The sequence below is a fragment of the Triturus cristatus genome, chromosome 3_1 (genome assembly GCF_964204655.1).
Source record: "Triturus cristatus chromosome 3_1, aTriCri1.1, whole genome shotgun sequence".
Classification (NCBI taxonomy): domain Eukaryota; kingdom Metazoa; phylum Chordata; class Amphibia; order Caudata; family Salamandridae; genus Triturus; species Triturus cristatus.
In genome coordinates, this window is record NC_140583.1 from 1064307039 (window position 1) to 1064325561 (window position 18523).

Below are 18523 nucleotides of genomic sequence, written 5' to 3' on the forward strand. Positions count from 1 at the left end.
TCTTGATCCCAGCCTTGGGATCCACCGGACACTCTTCACTGACTGCCTGTCAGCATCTTTCTTCAGGCATCCATAGGAGTCGACTACGAAAACGACGCATCTTCACCCCTATGCACCCGCAGCCTGTGGGCTAGGTAACTTGGGTACTCCGGTGCTCATCAGGATAGTGACTATCCTAGTGTCTAGTTTTCAAGTCTCAACTTCCTAGCTACTCCGGAAGTGTCCTAAATCTACCGTTTTCTAAACTGTACTATTGCTGTTGACTTTTACGCATTACGCGTGAGTGTTTCCACTCTGCACACGAATCCCGTGGGCCTCCCACTTCCTAACTAACGCTAGTGTAGTGTAGCCCCAGCGATTCCCTAGGCCTAGGCCTATTCTATTTCCGTGACAGTGGTTCTTATACCACTTACTTAGTATATGGTTTGCGTGGCCCCTAGGGCCTAACTGTATTACTTACCTGTGTGACTTAATGTATGCTTAAATAAGACTGTGTTGTACTTACCTCTAATCTCATAAAGAGTGCTGAGGGTTTGACTAGAATAAATACACTTTATTCTATATATATATCTGTTGTGGTGTCCTTTCATTTGGTATTCAAGGGATTATATATGGTATCACAGCTGGCTTCACATGCCATTCAGAGTTTAGCCTAAGACTGCTCTTGTCCATGCTACCAATAGGATAGCTGGTCTATAAGGTTGACTTTACAACCAATCACCATAAGGGTATTTGGACTGATATAAGGTGTACACTAGAACTAGTGACATCATACATCAGGCCAACTTCTCACATTGGTGAGCAGCGGTTGGGATCTGAGATTGCTGTTGTAATACCATTGTAATCTTGAGATACTAAATTGAAAGATCACACAGATATTGTCTAGGTACATATAACATAGATTATAATACTTAAGTCCTACTGGACTTTGTAGTTGTAGGTTGAAGGGAGTAACACACCCTGACTACAACTACTAGAGAGGTTTAGTAGATACAACTAGTGTAGGTAGGTGCACACACCACACCCTCACTAGATCATGTCTCTGAGAGGAGATCAAGTAGATGCTCTCTCAGGAGGATCAGGTCTGCAAAAGACCCCCTCTAGATATGATACCTTAACATTCCAGGAGATGAGACACTTGTGTACCTCCAGAGGAATAAAACAGGGTGCAAACCCTACCCTCCTTCAGTTAAGACAACTCCTAGAGGAGTATGACATTATTAGGGCATCTCAGGCAGGTACCCTAGGTACAGAGGAGGGTCTACCCACCACAGAGGAGTCAGAGGAGACTTCAGATGAAGAGGTAGACAGCCAGGGCCAAGTAGGAAGACTTAGCCAGGCTAACCTAAGCTTACATGGGAGTTTGAATGGGGTCCCCCCTTACAGACCCCCAAGTAGGCTTACACAGAGAAGCAGGAGGGACAGATCCCCTTCAAGGGAATCCATCCACTCCCATGTCTCTAACATCTCTAATGCTTCCTCTCACAGGGGAATGACTTCCCCTGAGAGAAAGGAGCATGAAGCCAGAATGAGGGAAGCTAATCTGAGGATTCAGAGGGAAGAACTTGCCCTTGCCAAAGAGAAGCTTGCTCTGGCTAGAGAAAAAAAAGTTGAGTGGGTCAGAACCCACTGGTGGCAGCAATATCCCTAAGGATAGAGACAGGCACTATGATAATAGAAACCTGAGCAAGATTGTCCCTCCCTACAAGTGTGGGGATGACATCCACAAATGGATAACTGCTTTGGAGAGAGCTTGCAAAGTACAGCAGGTACCCCAAAGTCAGTGGGCAGCTATCTTGTGGCTCTCCTTCTCTGAGAAAGGCAGAGACAAGCTCCTCACAGTTAGTGATGAGGATGCAGATAATTACACTGTCCTGAAGAGTGCTCTGATTGATGGGTTTGGCCTAACCACTGAACAATACAGGTTGTTGTTCAGGGATACCCAGAAGACACAGACTCAGGACTGGACTGACTTTGTAGATTGTGCCACTAAGGCTCTGGAAGGCTGGCTAATGGGAAGTAAGGTTAAGGACTATACAGGATTGTATAATTTGATCATGAGAGAGCAAATACTTAACAACTGTCAAAACCAGCTATTGCATCAACACCTGATTGATTCTGATCTGACTTCTCCCCAAGAATTGGGAAAGAAGGCAGATAGATGGGTCAGGACTAGAGTTAAGCAGAAAAACCAGAACCAGGGCGGTGATCAGAAAAAGGCAGACCAGAAGGGTAATGAGCAGAAACAAAAAGACCAGAAGTCTTCACCAGGCCCCCAAAAGGCTCAGGGGGAGGGTGGTCCCAAAAAGGATAAAAAGAAAGATGGCCAAAAGAAACCATGGTGCAACTATTGTAAGTCCAACTCACATTGGTTTAGTGAGTGCACCAAAAAGGATAAGCCCCCAGCCACCATTGCCCCTAAGGCAACTGTACCCCCTAGTTCAGCTGTAAGTGGTGGTTCCCAGCAAAAGGGTGTAGTAGGGTTAACCCTGGGAACTGAGGAGGATTCTGGCCTAGTCAGAGTACCTACTCAGGCTGTTCTGATCTGTGATGGGGACTTAGCTTTGTCCTCTACTGTAGGCCCCAGTAACCTGGGCAAGTACAGACAGACACCTTTTATCAACCAAAGAATGGCTCAGGCCTACAGGGACACTGGAGCTAGTGTCACAATGGTGACACCTGCTTTTGTGGACCCTGGACAGATCATACTAGGTGAGAATTACCTAGTGACCAACGCTAGCAATGCCACTACCTCCCATAGTGTGGCTATTGTTAACTTCTCCTGGGGAGGGGTAACTGGCCTCAAGAAAGTTGTTGTTAGTTCAGACCTTCCTGTAGAGTGTTTACTGGGCAATGATCTTGAAACTTCAGTTTGGTCTGAAGTGGAGTATAGGACCCATGCAGAAATGCTGGGGATAGATGCACATGTCCTTGCTGTGACCAGGTCACAGGCCAAAAAGTGCACCACTGAACAAGTGCTGGATCCTGAAACTATGGACCAGTCACAACCCAAGAGAAAGAGCAGTAGGGTTAAGGCTGTGCCTTCCCCCCTGCCTCAGGTGGTGGATCAGCCCTCCCAGGAGGATGATTCTGAGAGCCCTGAAGGAACTGTCCTAGAAGAACTTGAACCTGATCAGGTTGAGTTTCTTGGGACAGGGGGACCTTCAAGGGCAGATCTGAGGCAGGCTCAATTAGACTGCCCCTCTCTTGAACCCCTCAGACAGCTGGCTGCTGCTGAGGCTGCAGGGAATGCTCAAGGTACCCATAGAGTGTATTGGGATGAAGGGCTACTGTATTCAGAGGCTAGAGACCCCAAGCCTGGTGCATCCAGGAGGTTGGTCATACCACTGAAGTTCAGAGGCTTCCTTCTAACCTTGGCCCATGATATTCCCCTTGCAGGACATTTAGGCCAGAACAAGACTTGGGACAGGCTTGTCCCTCACTTTCACTGGCCCCATATGTCAGAAGATACTAAGGAGTTTTGTCGCTCCTGTGTCACCTGCCAAGCCAGTGGCAAATCAGGTGGCACCACAAAGGCCCCCCTCATACCACTACCTGTGGTGGGGGTCCCCTTTGAAAGAGTGGGCATAGATATTGTAGGACCAATGGACCCACAAACAGCATCTGGGCACAGATTCATACTGGTGATAGTGGACCATGCCACCAGGTACCCAGAAGCAATTCCCCTGAGGACCACAACAGCTCCTGTTGTGGCAAGGGCCCTGCTTGGAGTATTCTCCAGAGTGGGCTTTCCAAAGGAGGTCATTTCTGACAGAGGTACCAACTTCATGTCAGGATACTTGACTGCAATGTGGAAGGAGTGTGGTGTTAACTATAAGTTCACCACACCCTATCACCCACAGTGCAATGGGCTTGTTGAGAGATTCAACAAGACCCTAAAGGGAATGATAAAAGGTTTACCAGACAAGCTTAGGCGAAGATGGGACATCCTTTTACCCTGCCTTCTGTTTGCTTACAGAGAGGTCCCACAAAAGGGGGTTGGCTACAGCCCTTTTGAGCTTTTGTTTGGGCATCCTGTAAGAGGACCCCTGTGTTTGGTGAAGGAAGGATGGGAGAGACCTCTCAGACAACCCAAACTAGACATAGTGGATTATGTACTTGGTCTCCGCTCCAGGATGGCAGAGTATATGAAGAAGGCTTCTAAAAACCTTGAGGCAAGCCAAGAACTCCAAAACGCTTGGCATGACCAAAAGGCTGTACTGACTGTTTACCAGCCAGGGCAGAAAGTGTGGGTGTTGGAGCCAGTGGCCCCAGCAGCACTCCAAGACAAATGGTCTGGACCCCACACTATTGTTGAGAAAAAGGGAGAAGTCACCTACTTGGTGGACCTTGGGACTCCCAGAAGCCCCCACAGGGTGCTTCATGTCAACAGATTGAAGGCATATGTTGACAGGGCAGACATGGGGCTACTCATGGCTACAGATGAGGGGCAGGAGGAAGAGAGTGACCCTCTCCCAGACCTGTTGACTCAGAACCCTGATGATGGCTCAGTTGATGGTGTGGTCTTTTCTGACAGCCTCACTGTCCATCAGCAACAGGACTGCAGACAAGTTCTGCAATCCTACAGACATATGTTCTCTCTGACCCCAAGTCAGACAAACTGGTGCACCCATGAGGTGGACACTGGTGACAGTCTGCCTGTGAAGAGTAAAATCTACAGGCAACCTGACCATGTCAGGGACTGCATAAAAGTTGAGGTACAAAAGATGTTGGAGCTGGGAGTCATTGAACCTTCAGAGAGCCCTTGGGCTAGTCCTGTAGTTCTTGTGCCAAAACCTCACACCCAAGTTGGTAAGAGAGAGATGAGGTTTTGCGTGGACTACAGAGGTCTCAATGCTGTCACTAGGACAGATGCCCACCCAATACCTAGGGCAGATGAGCTCATTGACAGACTGGCAGCTGCTAAGTTTTTGAGCACATTTGACCTAACAGCAGGCTACTGGCAAATCAGACTAGCTGAGAGTGCAAAGGCCAAAACGTCTTTCTCGACCCCAGGAGGACATTATCAATTTGTGGTAATGCCCTTTGGTTTGAAGAATGCACCTGCCACTTTCCAAAGGTTGGTGAATCAAGTCCTTACTGGGTTGGATGATTATTGTGCAGCTTATCTTGATGATATTGCTGTCTTTAGTTCCACCTGGGAGGATCACCTGGTCCACCTGAGGAATGTTTTAGAGGCCCTGCAAAAGGCAGGCCTCACTATCAAGGCCACTAAGTGCCAGATAGGGCAGAGCAAGGTTGTATACCTGGGCCACCTAGTTGGTGGGGGTCAGGTTCAACCACTGGAGAGCAAGATCCAGACCATAAAGGACTGGGCTCCTCCAACTACCCAGACTCAGGTCAGAGCTTTCTTGGGCCTGACTGGGTACTACAGAAAGTTTGTTAAGAACTATGGGTCCATAGTGACACCACTTAATGACTTGACCTCCAAGAAGATGCCAAAGAAAGTTCAGTGGACAGTAAGCTGTCAAAAAGCATTTGATGACCTGAAGCAGGCCATGTGCAGTGCACCTATTCTGAAAAGTCCCGACTACTCCAAAGAGTTCATTGTCCAGACAGATGCTTCTGAGTTAGGTGTGGGAGCTGTTCTTTCACAACTGAATGTAGATGGTCAAGACCAGCCCATTGCTTTTATAAGTAGAAGGCTGACCCCAAGAGAGAAACGTTGGTCAGCTATTGAGAGGGAGGCCTTTGCTGTGGTTTGGGCCCTGAAGAAGCTGAGGCCATACTTGTTTGGCACTAACTTCAAGATTCAGACAGACCATAAGCCCCTCTTGTGGCTAAATCAGATGAAGGGTGAAAATCCCAAACTTCTTAGGTGGTCCATTTCCCTACAGGGGATGGACTTCACAGTGGAACATAGACCTGGGACTGACCATGCCAATGCAGATGGACTCTCCAGATATTTCCACTTAGAACATGAAGACTCAACTGGTCAAGGTTAGTTTAATGTCCCTAAGTTTGGGGTGGGTTGTGTAGGAGAGTAGGGTCTGCTTTCTATGTTCACCCCCACTTTTTGCTTTTGCTTTACTGGTTTTCGACTTAGATGTGGCTGTGGGCCTGCTAATCAGACCCACAGCCCTGCTGTTCTCTCTCTAAATTAATACTATGTACTTTAGGTGCATAACCCATTTGGATAGGATCACCTTATTGGCCCCTGTACAGTGTACCCTAGGTACCCAGGGCATAGGTGTACCCTAGGCCTACCAGGGGCTGCAGCATGTATTATGCCACCCCTGGCCTGGCCTTCCATTTTGACACAACTGGCTGATCACTCAGCTGGGGCAAGGTCGTGTAATCACCCCTTGCTTAGGTGTAGTATTCCTATACCTAACTTACATATAGACACATGTGTACCTATCAGTCACTCCTATGGCAAGCCTTGACAATCCTGGAGGCAGAGTGCTTGGTAACATGTGAGATGGTGCTCTAGCATGAGCTGAGCCTGTCTGCAGCTTTCGGAACCTTGTCCTTATAGCTGTTCTATGATATAGCCTACCATATACTCTTAAAGTGCCTTATAATCTTAGACGGTTATGGTAACTATGGTTTGGCTTTATCGAAACATGTCGTGTAAGGTGTCTAACACTGTGGAATAATACCCCCATGCCATTTCTGGACATGAGAATATTATTCCCCCCTTCTAGAGGGAAAGACATGTTAAAATCATACTTCAACTGTTAGCCTCTGACCAAAGCCTCAGCATCACAAAATGGATGCTGCTGCCACGACACAAGTCTGACCTCCTGCAGCTGGGAGTGATCCCAGCCAGGGAGGCCTGGACAATAGGTTTCCTGCTTGGGGAGGTGCTAGCACCTCCCCAGACAGCCTTTAGTGTATTGGGGCAGGGTGGGCTGAAAGGAATGAGACATGCCTGGGGCACACAAGGTGTTCCTTGCATAGTCCAGTTCAAACCGGCGCTGGGGCACTCCAGCCCCAGCTCTGGCGCGAAACTGGACAAAGGGAAGTGGGTGTAACCACCCCCTCCCAGGTCCCACTCATAAGGCGTGACCTAGCAGGGATCCCAGCCCCCCAGATTAGTATAAGAGTGGGAGTTGGGCCTCAAGAGATTAGATTATCCTGAACCTGCAAAACTGAACAGAAACTCTGGACCTTCGACATTCGACGAAAGAAGAAGACTACCCTTTGCTTTGCCCACGTTCTACGAGGAACCGACTGCAGAGCCTGACCAGAGCCTTGACTTCCAGACTTCTCCGACCCTGATCCACATCTACAGCAGAGCTGAGATCCGTGGAGGCGACGAGCGACGTGGGACCGGCTACCTGGAAAAAGTGGCTAGTAACTTAAAGCGCAGCTTCTGAGGTACCCTCGAAGTTGTGCACCGGGGATTGAGAAGCCCCAACCCCAAGCACCATCTGCACCGAAGATCAGCCCCCCACACTCCACGAGTCCTGCGTGGGGCCCTTCAGCATTTTCCTGCTTGCCGCGTCTGTCCGGTTGCTTGCCCGCTGGCTAGTGGCCTTTGTGACGACGCACCCTGAAATCTTCTGCGCTGGTTTGGCTCCTCCAGACTGGCTCCCGCTTCTCTGCAAAGAAGAAGCACCCCAGACCTTCCTGGTCTGCACCAGAAGCAAGTCCTTCGTTCTTCGTGGGTTCCGCTTGCCAAGGCTTGGTGAGTCCTAGTCCAACTTCGACGCCGCCGACAGCAAGAGCCTTCGTGGGACAGCTCGCCTCCTGGTCCTGGTCGTCCTCGACACTTCCTGGTCCTCCTGGCTGCAGCGACAAGCTTCACCTTCACCTGCAATCTTCACGACATCGCCTGGTTCCTTCCTGGTTCCACGTGGTCACTGGCTAGTGACCTTGACTCTGTCCCTTCTGCTTGCAGGTTTCTTCTCTTCTTGATCCCAGCCTTGGGATCCACCGGACACTCTTCACTGACTGCCTGTCAGCATCTTTCTTCAGGCATCCATAGGAGTCGACGACGAAAATGACGCATCTTCACCCCTATGCACCCGCAGCCTGTGGGCTAGGTAACTTGGGTACTCCGGTGCTCATCAGGATAGTGACTATCCTAGTGTCTAGTTTTCAAGTCTCAACTTCCTAGCTACTCCGGAAGTGTCCTAAATCTACCGTTTTCTAAACTGTACTATTGCTGTTGACTTTTACGCATTACGCGTGAGTGTTTCCACTCTGCACACGAATCCCGTGGGCCTCCCACTTCCTAACTAACGCTAGTGTAGTGTAGCCCCAGCGATTCCCTAGGCCTAGGCCTATTCTATTTCCGTGACAGTGGTTCTTATACCACTTACTTAGTATATGGTTTGCGTGGCCCCTAGGGCCTAACTGTATTACTTACCTGTGTGACTTAATGTATGCTTAAATAAGACTGTGTTGTACTTACCTCTAATCTCATAAAGAGTGCTGAGGGTTTGACTAGAATAAATACACTTTATTTTATATATATATATCTGTTGTGGTGTCCTTTCATTTGGTATTCAAGGGATTATATATGGTATCACAGCTGGCTTCACATGCCATTCAGAGTTTAGCCTAAGACTGCTCTTGTCCATGCTACCACTAGGATAGCTGGTCTATAAGGTTGACTTTACAACCAATCACCATAAGGGTATTTGGACTGATATAAGGTGTACACTAGAACTAGTGACATCATACATCAGGCCAACTTCTCACAGGTATGCAATGCGAAATATCCCCACATCGACGTCCATCCGGTGTGCAACAAATGCCTTTCGCTGGATCACGACGAATCGACATGCATGGCCTGTGCCCGGTTCCGTTCCAAGAAGACTCTACGGAACCGACGAGCGGCAAGACTCGAAGCGCAGCACGCGGCACCGGCCCCGGCAGACATCTTCAACGCCGAGACCGAAGATGTCGAAGAATTGGAGATCCTACCCTCCAGTCCCGTTTCCGAACATGACTCCGGATCGAACGACGTCGACGAATCACTCTTTCGCAGAGATGAAGACGACACCGAGGTAGGAGACTACGATGAGCCCTTAGGGGCCGAAGAGAGTAGCTCCAATGACGAGCAAGGCCTACCCGTTCAGACTGAAGAGAGCCCAGTGCCACAGTCTATGGCTCCAGTCGAGGGATCGCCTTCGGGCCTTACCCGAGACCTATCCCGCAGTTCTTCGGCCCCGCCCTCGGGCCCGGCCTCGGACGTTCAGCGGCAGCCATTATTACCTAAACCGGCTGGTTTCCCTTCTTCCAGACCGAAACCGAAAGCTGCACTGGTTCAATCGAAACCGAAACCAAAAGTGGCGCTGGTCGGATCGAGTCCTTCCACACCTTCGACGCCAGCGAAGCGCGTCGGCACCGAGCGCACCAAGCCAGACTTCGGTGCCGAACTTGAAGCGGCCGACGTCGGAGTCGGCATACGGAAAAAGGCCTTCGGTGCCAACAAACCTGTTCGGTTCCCGGCGTCGACGCCATCGACTCCGACACCAAAGGTGCCGGCTGCGACTCACATCGCTTCCACGGCAACACCGAAGCCTCATGCATCGAAGACGTCGACGGCCATTCCAGCCCCCCGACTCGATGACCCGCCGGCGCCAAAAAAGTCGACGACCGCCTCTACAGACCTGGTCGGCGCGAAAGCCTCGAAGGCGCTCCAAGTGCGACCTGGTGCAGCACAAAGCAGCAAAACCAAAACGGTCCTCCAGGACACGTCCGGCTCCGGCCCAATAAAGGCTCCAGCAGCCTCTTCGGCGCCAGCCAACATTACTTTTGGCCTGCCTCCGTCCACGATCCCAAAAATATTCCAACTCAGGACACGGGTCACCCACTCCACAACTACACCTGCTGAGGCGTCTCCGTCACACGTCATCGACGCCAACACCGGCAGGATTATCCACGAACGGAGGATAACTTCGGAGCCACCTTTGGACCCTTTCCGGATCCCACTAAAAAGGAAGCTGCCTGTGGACTCAGAACCTCTCCTAAGCGAATCTTACCACTCGCCCTACCAGGATCCACAATCATTCTCTCCCACACACTCCGACACGGATGTGTTGGAGGACTACATGGATGACCAAGTCCCCTACCACAGAGACATAGACCCTGATTACCAACAGGACCCTGATCAAACTTGGGGCGACCCTGCAGATCCAGGTGCACCTCTAGATGCACAAGACCCACAACTCTATGGGGCGAAAACATCTCCCACAGAGGACACTGCAGCATTCAACGCTCTTATCGAACGTGCCGCAAATAATCATGGAGTGCAGCTTCACTCTGACACCATCGAGGACGACTTTCTTATGGACACCTTCGCATCCTCAGAAAGACATGTAAAAACTCTGCCCATGTTGAAAGGGGTCCTCAAACCAGCCAAGGACATCTTCAAAGAACCCACCAGGGCACGAGTGATAAACCCCAGGATCGATAAGAAATACAGATCGGCGCCTGGGGACCCTACTTACATCAGAGGCCAATTACCACTAGACTCCATTGTCGTAGCGAATGCTCGCAAGAGGGCACACTCGCAAACGACAGGTGACGCTCCTCCCCCGGACAAAGAGTCCAAGGTGTTAGAGACCTCTGACAAGCGAGTTGCCGCCCAGGCTGCCAACATATGGCGCATAGCCAACACTCAAGCGCTCCTCGCTCGCTACGATAGAGCGCACTATGACACATTGGAGCAACTACTCCAACATCTCCCTGACCAGTTCAAAGAAGGTGCAGAAATTCTTATCAGAGAGGGACAGCTACTCACAAATGCTTCCATCAAGTGTGCACTAGATGCCGCAGACACGGCTGCCAGGGCCATAAACACAAGCGTCATGCTGCGACGACATGCCTGGTTGCGAATCTCCGGATTCAAACCTGAGGTGCAAAATAATATACTCAACCAGCCTGTCAACCCCGACTATTTATTCGGACCGGAGGTTGACACCACCCTTGAGAAAATAAAAAAGGACACGGACACCGCAAAGTCCATGGGGGCTCTCCAGACTCAGTCCTTTCGGAGCAGCTCCTTTCGTCGCCCCGGAAATAGAGGAGCAGGTAGAGGACAGGGGTCACAGCAGACATACAACAAGGGCAATACACAAACCACCTACGATAAAAACACCCGGGGTGGATATCGTGGCTCCAGTACAAAGGGAAGAGGACGCGGCTACGGCAACACCAGGTCCTCCCCCAAAAACAAGCAGTGACGCCCTCTCCCTTCCTCCCGACCACATAACACCTGTCGGGGGAAGGCTACAAAGGTTCCTGTCCACGTGGAACTCCATCACCACGGACAGGTGGGTCAAAGATATTGTCAAATACGGTTACTGTCTAGAGCTAACCTCCACTCCACCCACAATTCCTCCAAGAAACCGTTCTATGTCCTCAGAGCACTTAACGCTCTTACAGCAGGAGGTGCAAAGTATGCTTCTAAAAGGCGCTATAGAGGTCGTACCCGTCCACGAGCAGGGTACGGGAGTGTACTCCCTCTACTTTTTAATACCGAAAAAGGACGGGTCACTCAGACCTATACTAGACCTAAGACCCCTGAACCGGTACATTCTTTCCGAGCACTTTCACATGCTCACTCTCCAGCAAGTCCTTCCGCTTCTCAAGCAGGGAGACTTCCTAGCCACGCTGGACCTCAAGGATGCGTATTTCCACATACCCATTCACCCCTCACACAAAAAATACCTCAGGTTCACTGTTCAGGGGCAGCACTACCAATTCAAAGTCCTTCCCTTCGGCGTGACAACAGCACCCAGGGTTTTCACGAAGTGCCTAGCTACTGTGGTGGCACATCTACGGAGGCAGCACGTACACGTCTACCCCTACCTGGACGACTGGCTCGTTCAAGCACAATCAGCCCAGCAATGTGCCAACCACATGTCCCGCACCATTCACCTCCTTCACAGTCTGGGATTCTCACTAAACTACCCGAAATCCCATCTCCAGCCCGCACACGTACAACAGTACCTAGGTGCGACTATAGACACTCTGGCGGCCACAGCTCAGCCAAATTTAGTGAGGATCAACAGCATGCAAATGCTGATCTCCAGGTTCAAACCCCAACACTCACTTCCAGCGCGAGTGTTCATGCAGTTAATAGGCATGATGGCCTCCTGCATTTTCATAGTCCCACACGCGAGATTACATATGCGCCCGCTTCAGGAGTGCTTAGCACGTCAGTGGAATCAGGCTCAAGGACAGTTGAAAGACCTAGTGTTGGTGAGCGGTCGGGCATACAACTCTCTGCATTGGTGGAACACACAAAACCTTTGCAAGGGCCGACCGTTCCAAGAGCCTGTTCCACAAATAGTACTGACAGCGGACGCGTCTCTCCAGGGATGGGGAGCTCATGTACTCCACTACACAGTGCAGGGACTATGGACGACACAACAAAAGGAGATGCACATCAACCTTCTGGAACTGATGGCAATCTTCCTGGCCATGAAGGCATTCAAAGTACATCTGTGCAACAAAGTCGTGCTGATCCGGACGGACAACATGACTGCCATGTACTACATACAGAAGCAGGGAGGAACACACTCTCCACAGTTGTCTCATCTGGCTCAGAGCATGTGGAAGTGGGCCATTCAGAGGAACATGTTCCTCATGGCAGAGCACCTCCCGGGCAAGGACAACCAGATGGCGGATCTGCTCAGCAGACACAGCCACCAGATGCACGAGTGGGAGCTACACCCTTCAGTACTCCAACCGTACTTCCAGCAGTGGGGTCATCCAGAGATAGACCTCTTCGCCACAAGCGAAAACGCAAAATGCCAAAGCTTTGCCGCCAGGTTCCCACATCCGCAGTCGCAGGGCAATGCGATATGGATGAACTGGTCCGGCAGATTTGCGTACGCTTTTCCCCCAGCGCCGTTGATACCGCTGGTGGCTCGCAAACTCAGACAACACTCCCTGACACTCGTCCTAGTTGCTCCTACGTGGGCACGCCAGCCATGGTACACCACCTTCCTCGAACTTTCCGTGGTGCCGCATCAAAGGCTGCGGATCAAACCCGCGCATTTGACGCAGAACCATGGAGAGATTCAGCACCCAAATCCGCAACAGCTGAACCTGGCAATCTGGCTCCTGAAGTCCTAGAGTTTGGCTACCTCAACCTGCCACCTGACTGTATGGACATCATCAAGGAGGCCAGGAGACCCACTACAAGAGCTTGCTATGCAGCCAAATGGAAAAGGTTTGTCATTTATTGCAGTAATAATGACATTAACCCGCTGGACGCATCCATCCAAAACATCATTTGTTACCTCTTACACCTATACCGATGCAATCTGGCGTACACCTCTATACGTGTCCATTCGACCGCAATATCAGCCTATCTACAAACCAGGCAGCACCTCTCTCTATTCAGAGTGCCTGCCATCAAAGCATTCTTGGAAGGACTCAAACGAGTCATTCCACCAAGCCACCCACCGGCTCCGATGTGGAACCTCAACTTGGTCCTCACACGCCTGATGGGTCCACCCTTTGAACCTCTACACTCATGCGAGATTCAATTCCTTACCTGGAAAGTAGCTTTCCTAGTAGCGATCACTTCTTTGAGGAGAGTTAGTGAACTCCAGGCACTAACCGTTCAAGAGCCATTTATACAGGTTCACGCCAACAGGGTCGTACTACGTACCAACCCCAAATTCATGCCCAAGGTAATATCGCAGTTCCACATAAATCAAACTATTGAACTGCCCGTTTTCTTCCAAAACCCACAAACTGTCGCGGAAAGGGCACTCCATACACTAGATGTAAAGAGGGCCCTCATGTACTACATCGACAGGACTAAACCCTTTAGGAAGACAAAACAACTGTTCGTTGCCTTTGCCCCACACCACAAAGGTAACGCCATCTCCAAAGCAGGGATAGCTAGATGGATAGTTAAGTGTATTCAAATTTGTTATCAAAAGGCAAAACGCACATTAACTATTCCCCCACGAGCCCACTCAACACGTAAGTTAGGGGCCTCCATGGCTTTTCTAGGAAATATTCCCCTGCATGATATATGTAGAGCAGCCACCTGGTCCACTACACACACATTTACCAAACACTATTGTGTAGATGTGCAATCAAAACAGCAGGCAGCTGTAGGACAGGCTGTTCTCAAAACCCTTTTTCAGACCGCTGCAGCTGGCACTGGTAGCCGCCGCTAATAGAGGGCACTGCTATACATTCTATGCACAGATATGAATTCAGCAGCCCACATGCCTCGAACTGAATATGCTACTTACCAGTATGCATCTGTTCTTGGCATGTATGGCTGCTGACATTCATATCGCCCTCCCTCCTCCCCGGCGCCTGTAGCAGCTGCAGCTCTCAGAATTACTGTAAGCATGGTCATCACTTTCTGTATCTACTCCATCACTGCCACAATGGCGAAAAACAATCTGAGGATGGAGAGGATGCCCATGCGCACTGTAGTCCAGGGGAGGAGTCACCTATCCCAGGATACCTCGAAGACTCTTCCAGGACAACAACGTGCAAACATCCGGACCCAACACTAGGCGGCGATCTATGCACAGTTATGAATGTCAGCAGCCCTACATGCCAAGAACAGATGCATACTGGTAAGTAGCATATTCAGACTGTATCATCTATATTACCTATTGCATCGTCGTCGACGAAGAAGGAAAAGATCTCGTCGACATTGACATCGTCGTCATCGAAGGTTGTAAAATCATCCTCGTCGACGATTACGTCGTCGATTGACCCGTCGACGAGTGTTCCGTCGACGAAGAAGAAAACCTCGTCGTCGTTTCTGTCGACGACGACTCTGTCGACGACGACTCCGTCGACGAAGGTCCCGTCGACGATGGTCCCGTCGACGATGGTTCCGTCGACGATGGTCCCGTCGACGATGGTTCCGCCGATGCCAATTCCATCGACTATGGTTCCGTCGACGATAGTCCCGTCGACGATGATTCCGTAGACAAGTCCGTCTACAAAGATGTCCTCAGTACCTTCTATGTCTCCGATCCCGTCGACTGCAGTCTCTTCGGTGAAAATAAAGATTAAAAGGACGACTTCTGCTCAGAGGTCATTAAAAGATCAAATTTCTTCCACGTCTACAGCACCTACTTCGTCTTTTGCCGCTGTTCCTTTGTTACCATTGCCACAGAGTTCTCGACCAGATATGTCAGGTGAAGTTATATCGTTGGAGGATTCCCACCTTCCTTCTCCATTGTTTGCCACTGATTCAGATCAAGATTCAGAAGAAGGTTTACCTGAATCATTTGGGACGGCACGCAGTCCCTCAGATTTAATAATAAAATGCCAAGAGGATAGTAGTGAAGATGAGGAACAATTTTATCAGGAAGAAATTCCTACAGAAAGGCAAACTGCGACGCTACCACTGTCCCTGATAACAAATCTTCAACTCATGTTGGACGATTATAATCGGCGGTTTCCTTTATCGCCACAAGAATCTGTGGTTCCGCCTCCTCCAGTGGTACCAACAACTATATCGGAACCGGTGCCGGCTCCAATTCCATCTGTGGTAACACCTTCACTACCGCTGCGACATTCTTCAACTCGGACAGTACCTTCTCATGCTACTGAAGAAGAAGAAATTCCTCAAGACAGGGAGGATGGTGAGATTCTCGATTATGGTGGCGATGAGGATGATGGTATGGCGGAGTGGGATGATTATCATGCTCAAACACCATCTCCCTCTCCACTGATACCTGGTGACTCACCACCGGTGGATATTGCAAGTTTTCACCAGTTACTGGATAGGGCAGCACAAAAATTCAAATTGACAACGGAACATAAGGAAGAGGATTGTTTCCTTTACGATTTCAAAAATCAACCTTTTAAACAAACACATACAATCCCTATAATCGAATTTATTTGGGAGGAAGGCAAAAAGATTATGAAGACCCCAAATAGCCTTCTGGCACAGGTGCCCAGATTGGAAAAAAAGTACAAGTCACCATTAGGAGCGCCAGCGTGTCTCACTGGTCAATCAAAGCCAGATTCTGTGGTCACACAGGCAGCGCAACGTTGGGCTAGAAACCCTGCGTCAACGATCACTGCACCACCTGATCGTGATGGACGTCGTTTGGACGCCATAGGGCGAAAATTTTCTTCAATGGCTCCCACCACTGTGAGAGCGGCTAATGCTTTAGCCATCTTAGGCTGTTACGACCGTCAAGTATGGGCGGATATATCAACGCTAGTTGAACAACTGCCGGAACCGTCGAAGAGTGAAGCCCTAAAGGTACTCCAGGAGGGAGAGAGTACATCTGCAGAGATGATAGACTGTGCAGTTGATATCGCCTGTATGGGACTCCGTCAACTTGCTGGAGCAGCGGTATTGCGCAGGCAAGGTTGGTTGCGCTCAACATCCTGTCGTCAGGAAGTACAGGCAAGAATATTGGACATGGCTTATGACGGAGAGGCTTTATTCGGAGATCATGTGGATGAAGCTCTCCAATCGATACAAAGGATACGGAGACTGCTCGCTCTCTGGGCACATTACAATTTCGGAAACAGTCCTTTCGGGGTGCACGCGGACGCGGCACCTCCTCTAATTTTCGAAGAGGAAACAACCAGTATCGACCATATAACCAGGGTTCCAACCGTTATTCCTATAACCAACAGCAAACCTCTCGACAGCAGTCTTCCAAGACTTACAGAGGAAAATCCTCTTATAGGGGTTCCACCCCTAAGAGACAATGACTTGTATCAGTCCCAGAAAATTGGAGGTCGAATCTCTCTGTACTCTTCTCAATGGTCCTCCATAACAAGGGACCGTTGGGTTTTGGGCATTGTAGAAAGAGGTCACACTTTAGAGTTCATCGAATTCCGTCCACCCACACCACCTACCGGACCACCACCGACTCATATCAAGGAACTGTTACATCAAGTTCAACTTCTAATAAACAAAGGAGCTATAGAGGTAGTACCAAGATCTCAAAGAGGAAAATAATTTTATTACCGATTTTTTTTTTTTTTTTTTTTTTTCTTATCACCAAAAAGAACGGGGAATGGAGACCCATTCTAGATCTGAGGGCTCAACAGGTTTCTAAAGAAACAATCCTTTTGCATGTTAAAGCTTGTAGAGATCTTGTGATTACTCTCACAAGGAGATTTCATGGCAACAATCGATCTCCAAGATGCATATTTTCATATCCCCATACTACGACAACATCGGAAATGTCTTCGTTTTCGAGTGGGTCGGAACAATTTCCAGTTCAAGGTACTACCATTCGGGCTACGCTCGGCCCCTCGAGTGTTTACAAAGGTGCTAGCCCCTGTGGTAGCGTTCCTACGTCTCCAGGGTGTCCAGATCTTCCCATATCTGGATGACTGTCTCCTAAAATCACAATCGGAAGTGCAACTTCGACAGCACACACGTCTTTGCAAGGAGGTGTTTCGCACCTTAGGGCTCTCCATAAATACCACGAAGTCCCATCTACAGCCTTCTCATCACAAGGATTTTCTGGGAGCAACTTTGGAGACCGTGTCAGCAAGGGCACTTCTCTCCCAAGACCGTCTTCAAAGGATTCTCCGTCTGGTAACCCTTATCAGATCAAAAAGATCCGTTTCTGTAAGACTGTTAGTCATTTCTGGGAATGGCGTCATCATGCATTGCATTGATCCCTCATTGCAGATTACGGACACGCCCCATCCAAGAAGAACTGGATGTTCAATGGCGTCGGGTTACGGGTTCTTTCAACGATCTTGTAACCATTACAGATCGGATGAAGTCGGCGCTGAAGTGGTGGACACAACCGTTAAATCTAATGGAAGGCATTTCATTTCTGTCAATAGTACCAGACATGATAATAACAACAGACGCCTCTCTAGAAGGATGGGGTGCTCATTTGGAGGATCTATCAATCAAGGGAAAATGGACAATATGCCAAAAAGCCTGGCACATCAACAGGTTGGAGCTCATGGCTATATTTCTGGCTCTCAAATCCTTTCTCCCTTTAATCCAAGGAGAATCAGTCCTAATACAGACAGACAACACAACCTGCATGCACTACATCAACAAGCAGGGCGGAACAAAATCTCCGAAACTGTCTCGACTAGCTCAGTCGATCTGGGATTGGTCTCTCGACCATCACATCACGATTGCAGCAGTTCATCTACCCGGGGGTATCCAATATTCTAGCGGATTCCCTGAGCAGGTCCTCCTCATCGACCCACGAATGGGAGTTACATCAGCCAACTCTGGAGAAAATATTTCAACGGTGGGGTCGCCCACAACTGGATCTCTTTGCCACACCAGAGAACCGGAAATGCCGAGATTATGCAAGCTGGCATCCCCACCAAGGATCACGGGGCAATGCCCTTTTGATGAACTGGTACAATCTGTTTGCCTACGCTTTTCCTCCAATCCCACTCATACCTCGTGTACTGTGGAAGATGCGGAGGCAACCTTGCCATCTACTTCTAATAGCCCCTCGTTGGCCTCGGCAGGCATGGTTCTCAGAGTTACTCCTACTGTCTCAATGCGAACCAATCCTTCTACATCCTCGTACAGATCTACTTACAATGAGCAAGGGGAAAATTTGTTATCCGAATCCCTCCTCAATGAGCTTAT

General features: G+C 49.6%; 1 protein-coding gene across 1 annotated transcript in view; it reads left to right on the forward strand.

The window, feature by feature from the left end:
• VPS11 (VPS11 core subunit of CORVET and HOPS complexes) overlaps positions 1 to 18523 on the forward strand; it is a 177217-nt gene that overhangs the window by 114420 nt on the left and 44274 nt on the right. The window lies entirely within an intron of this gene.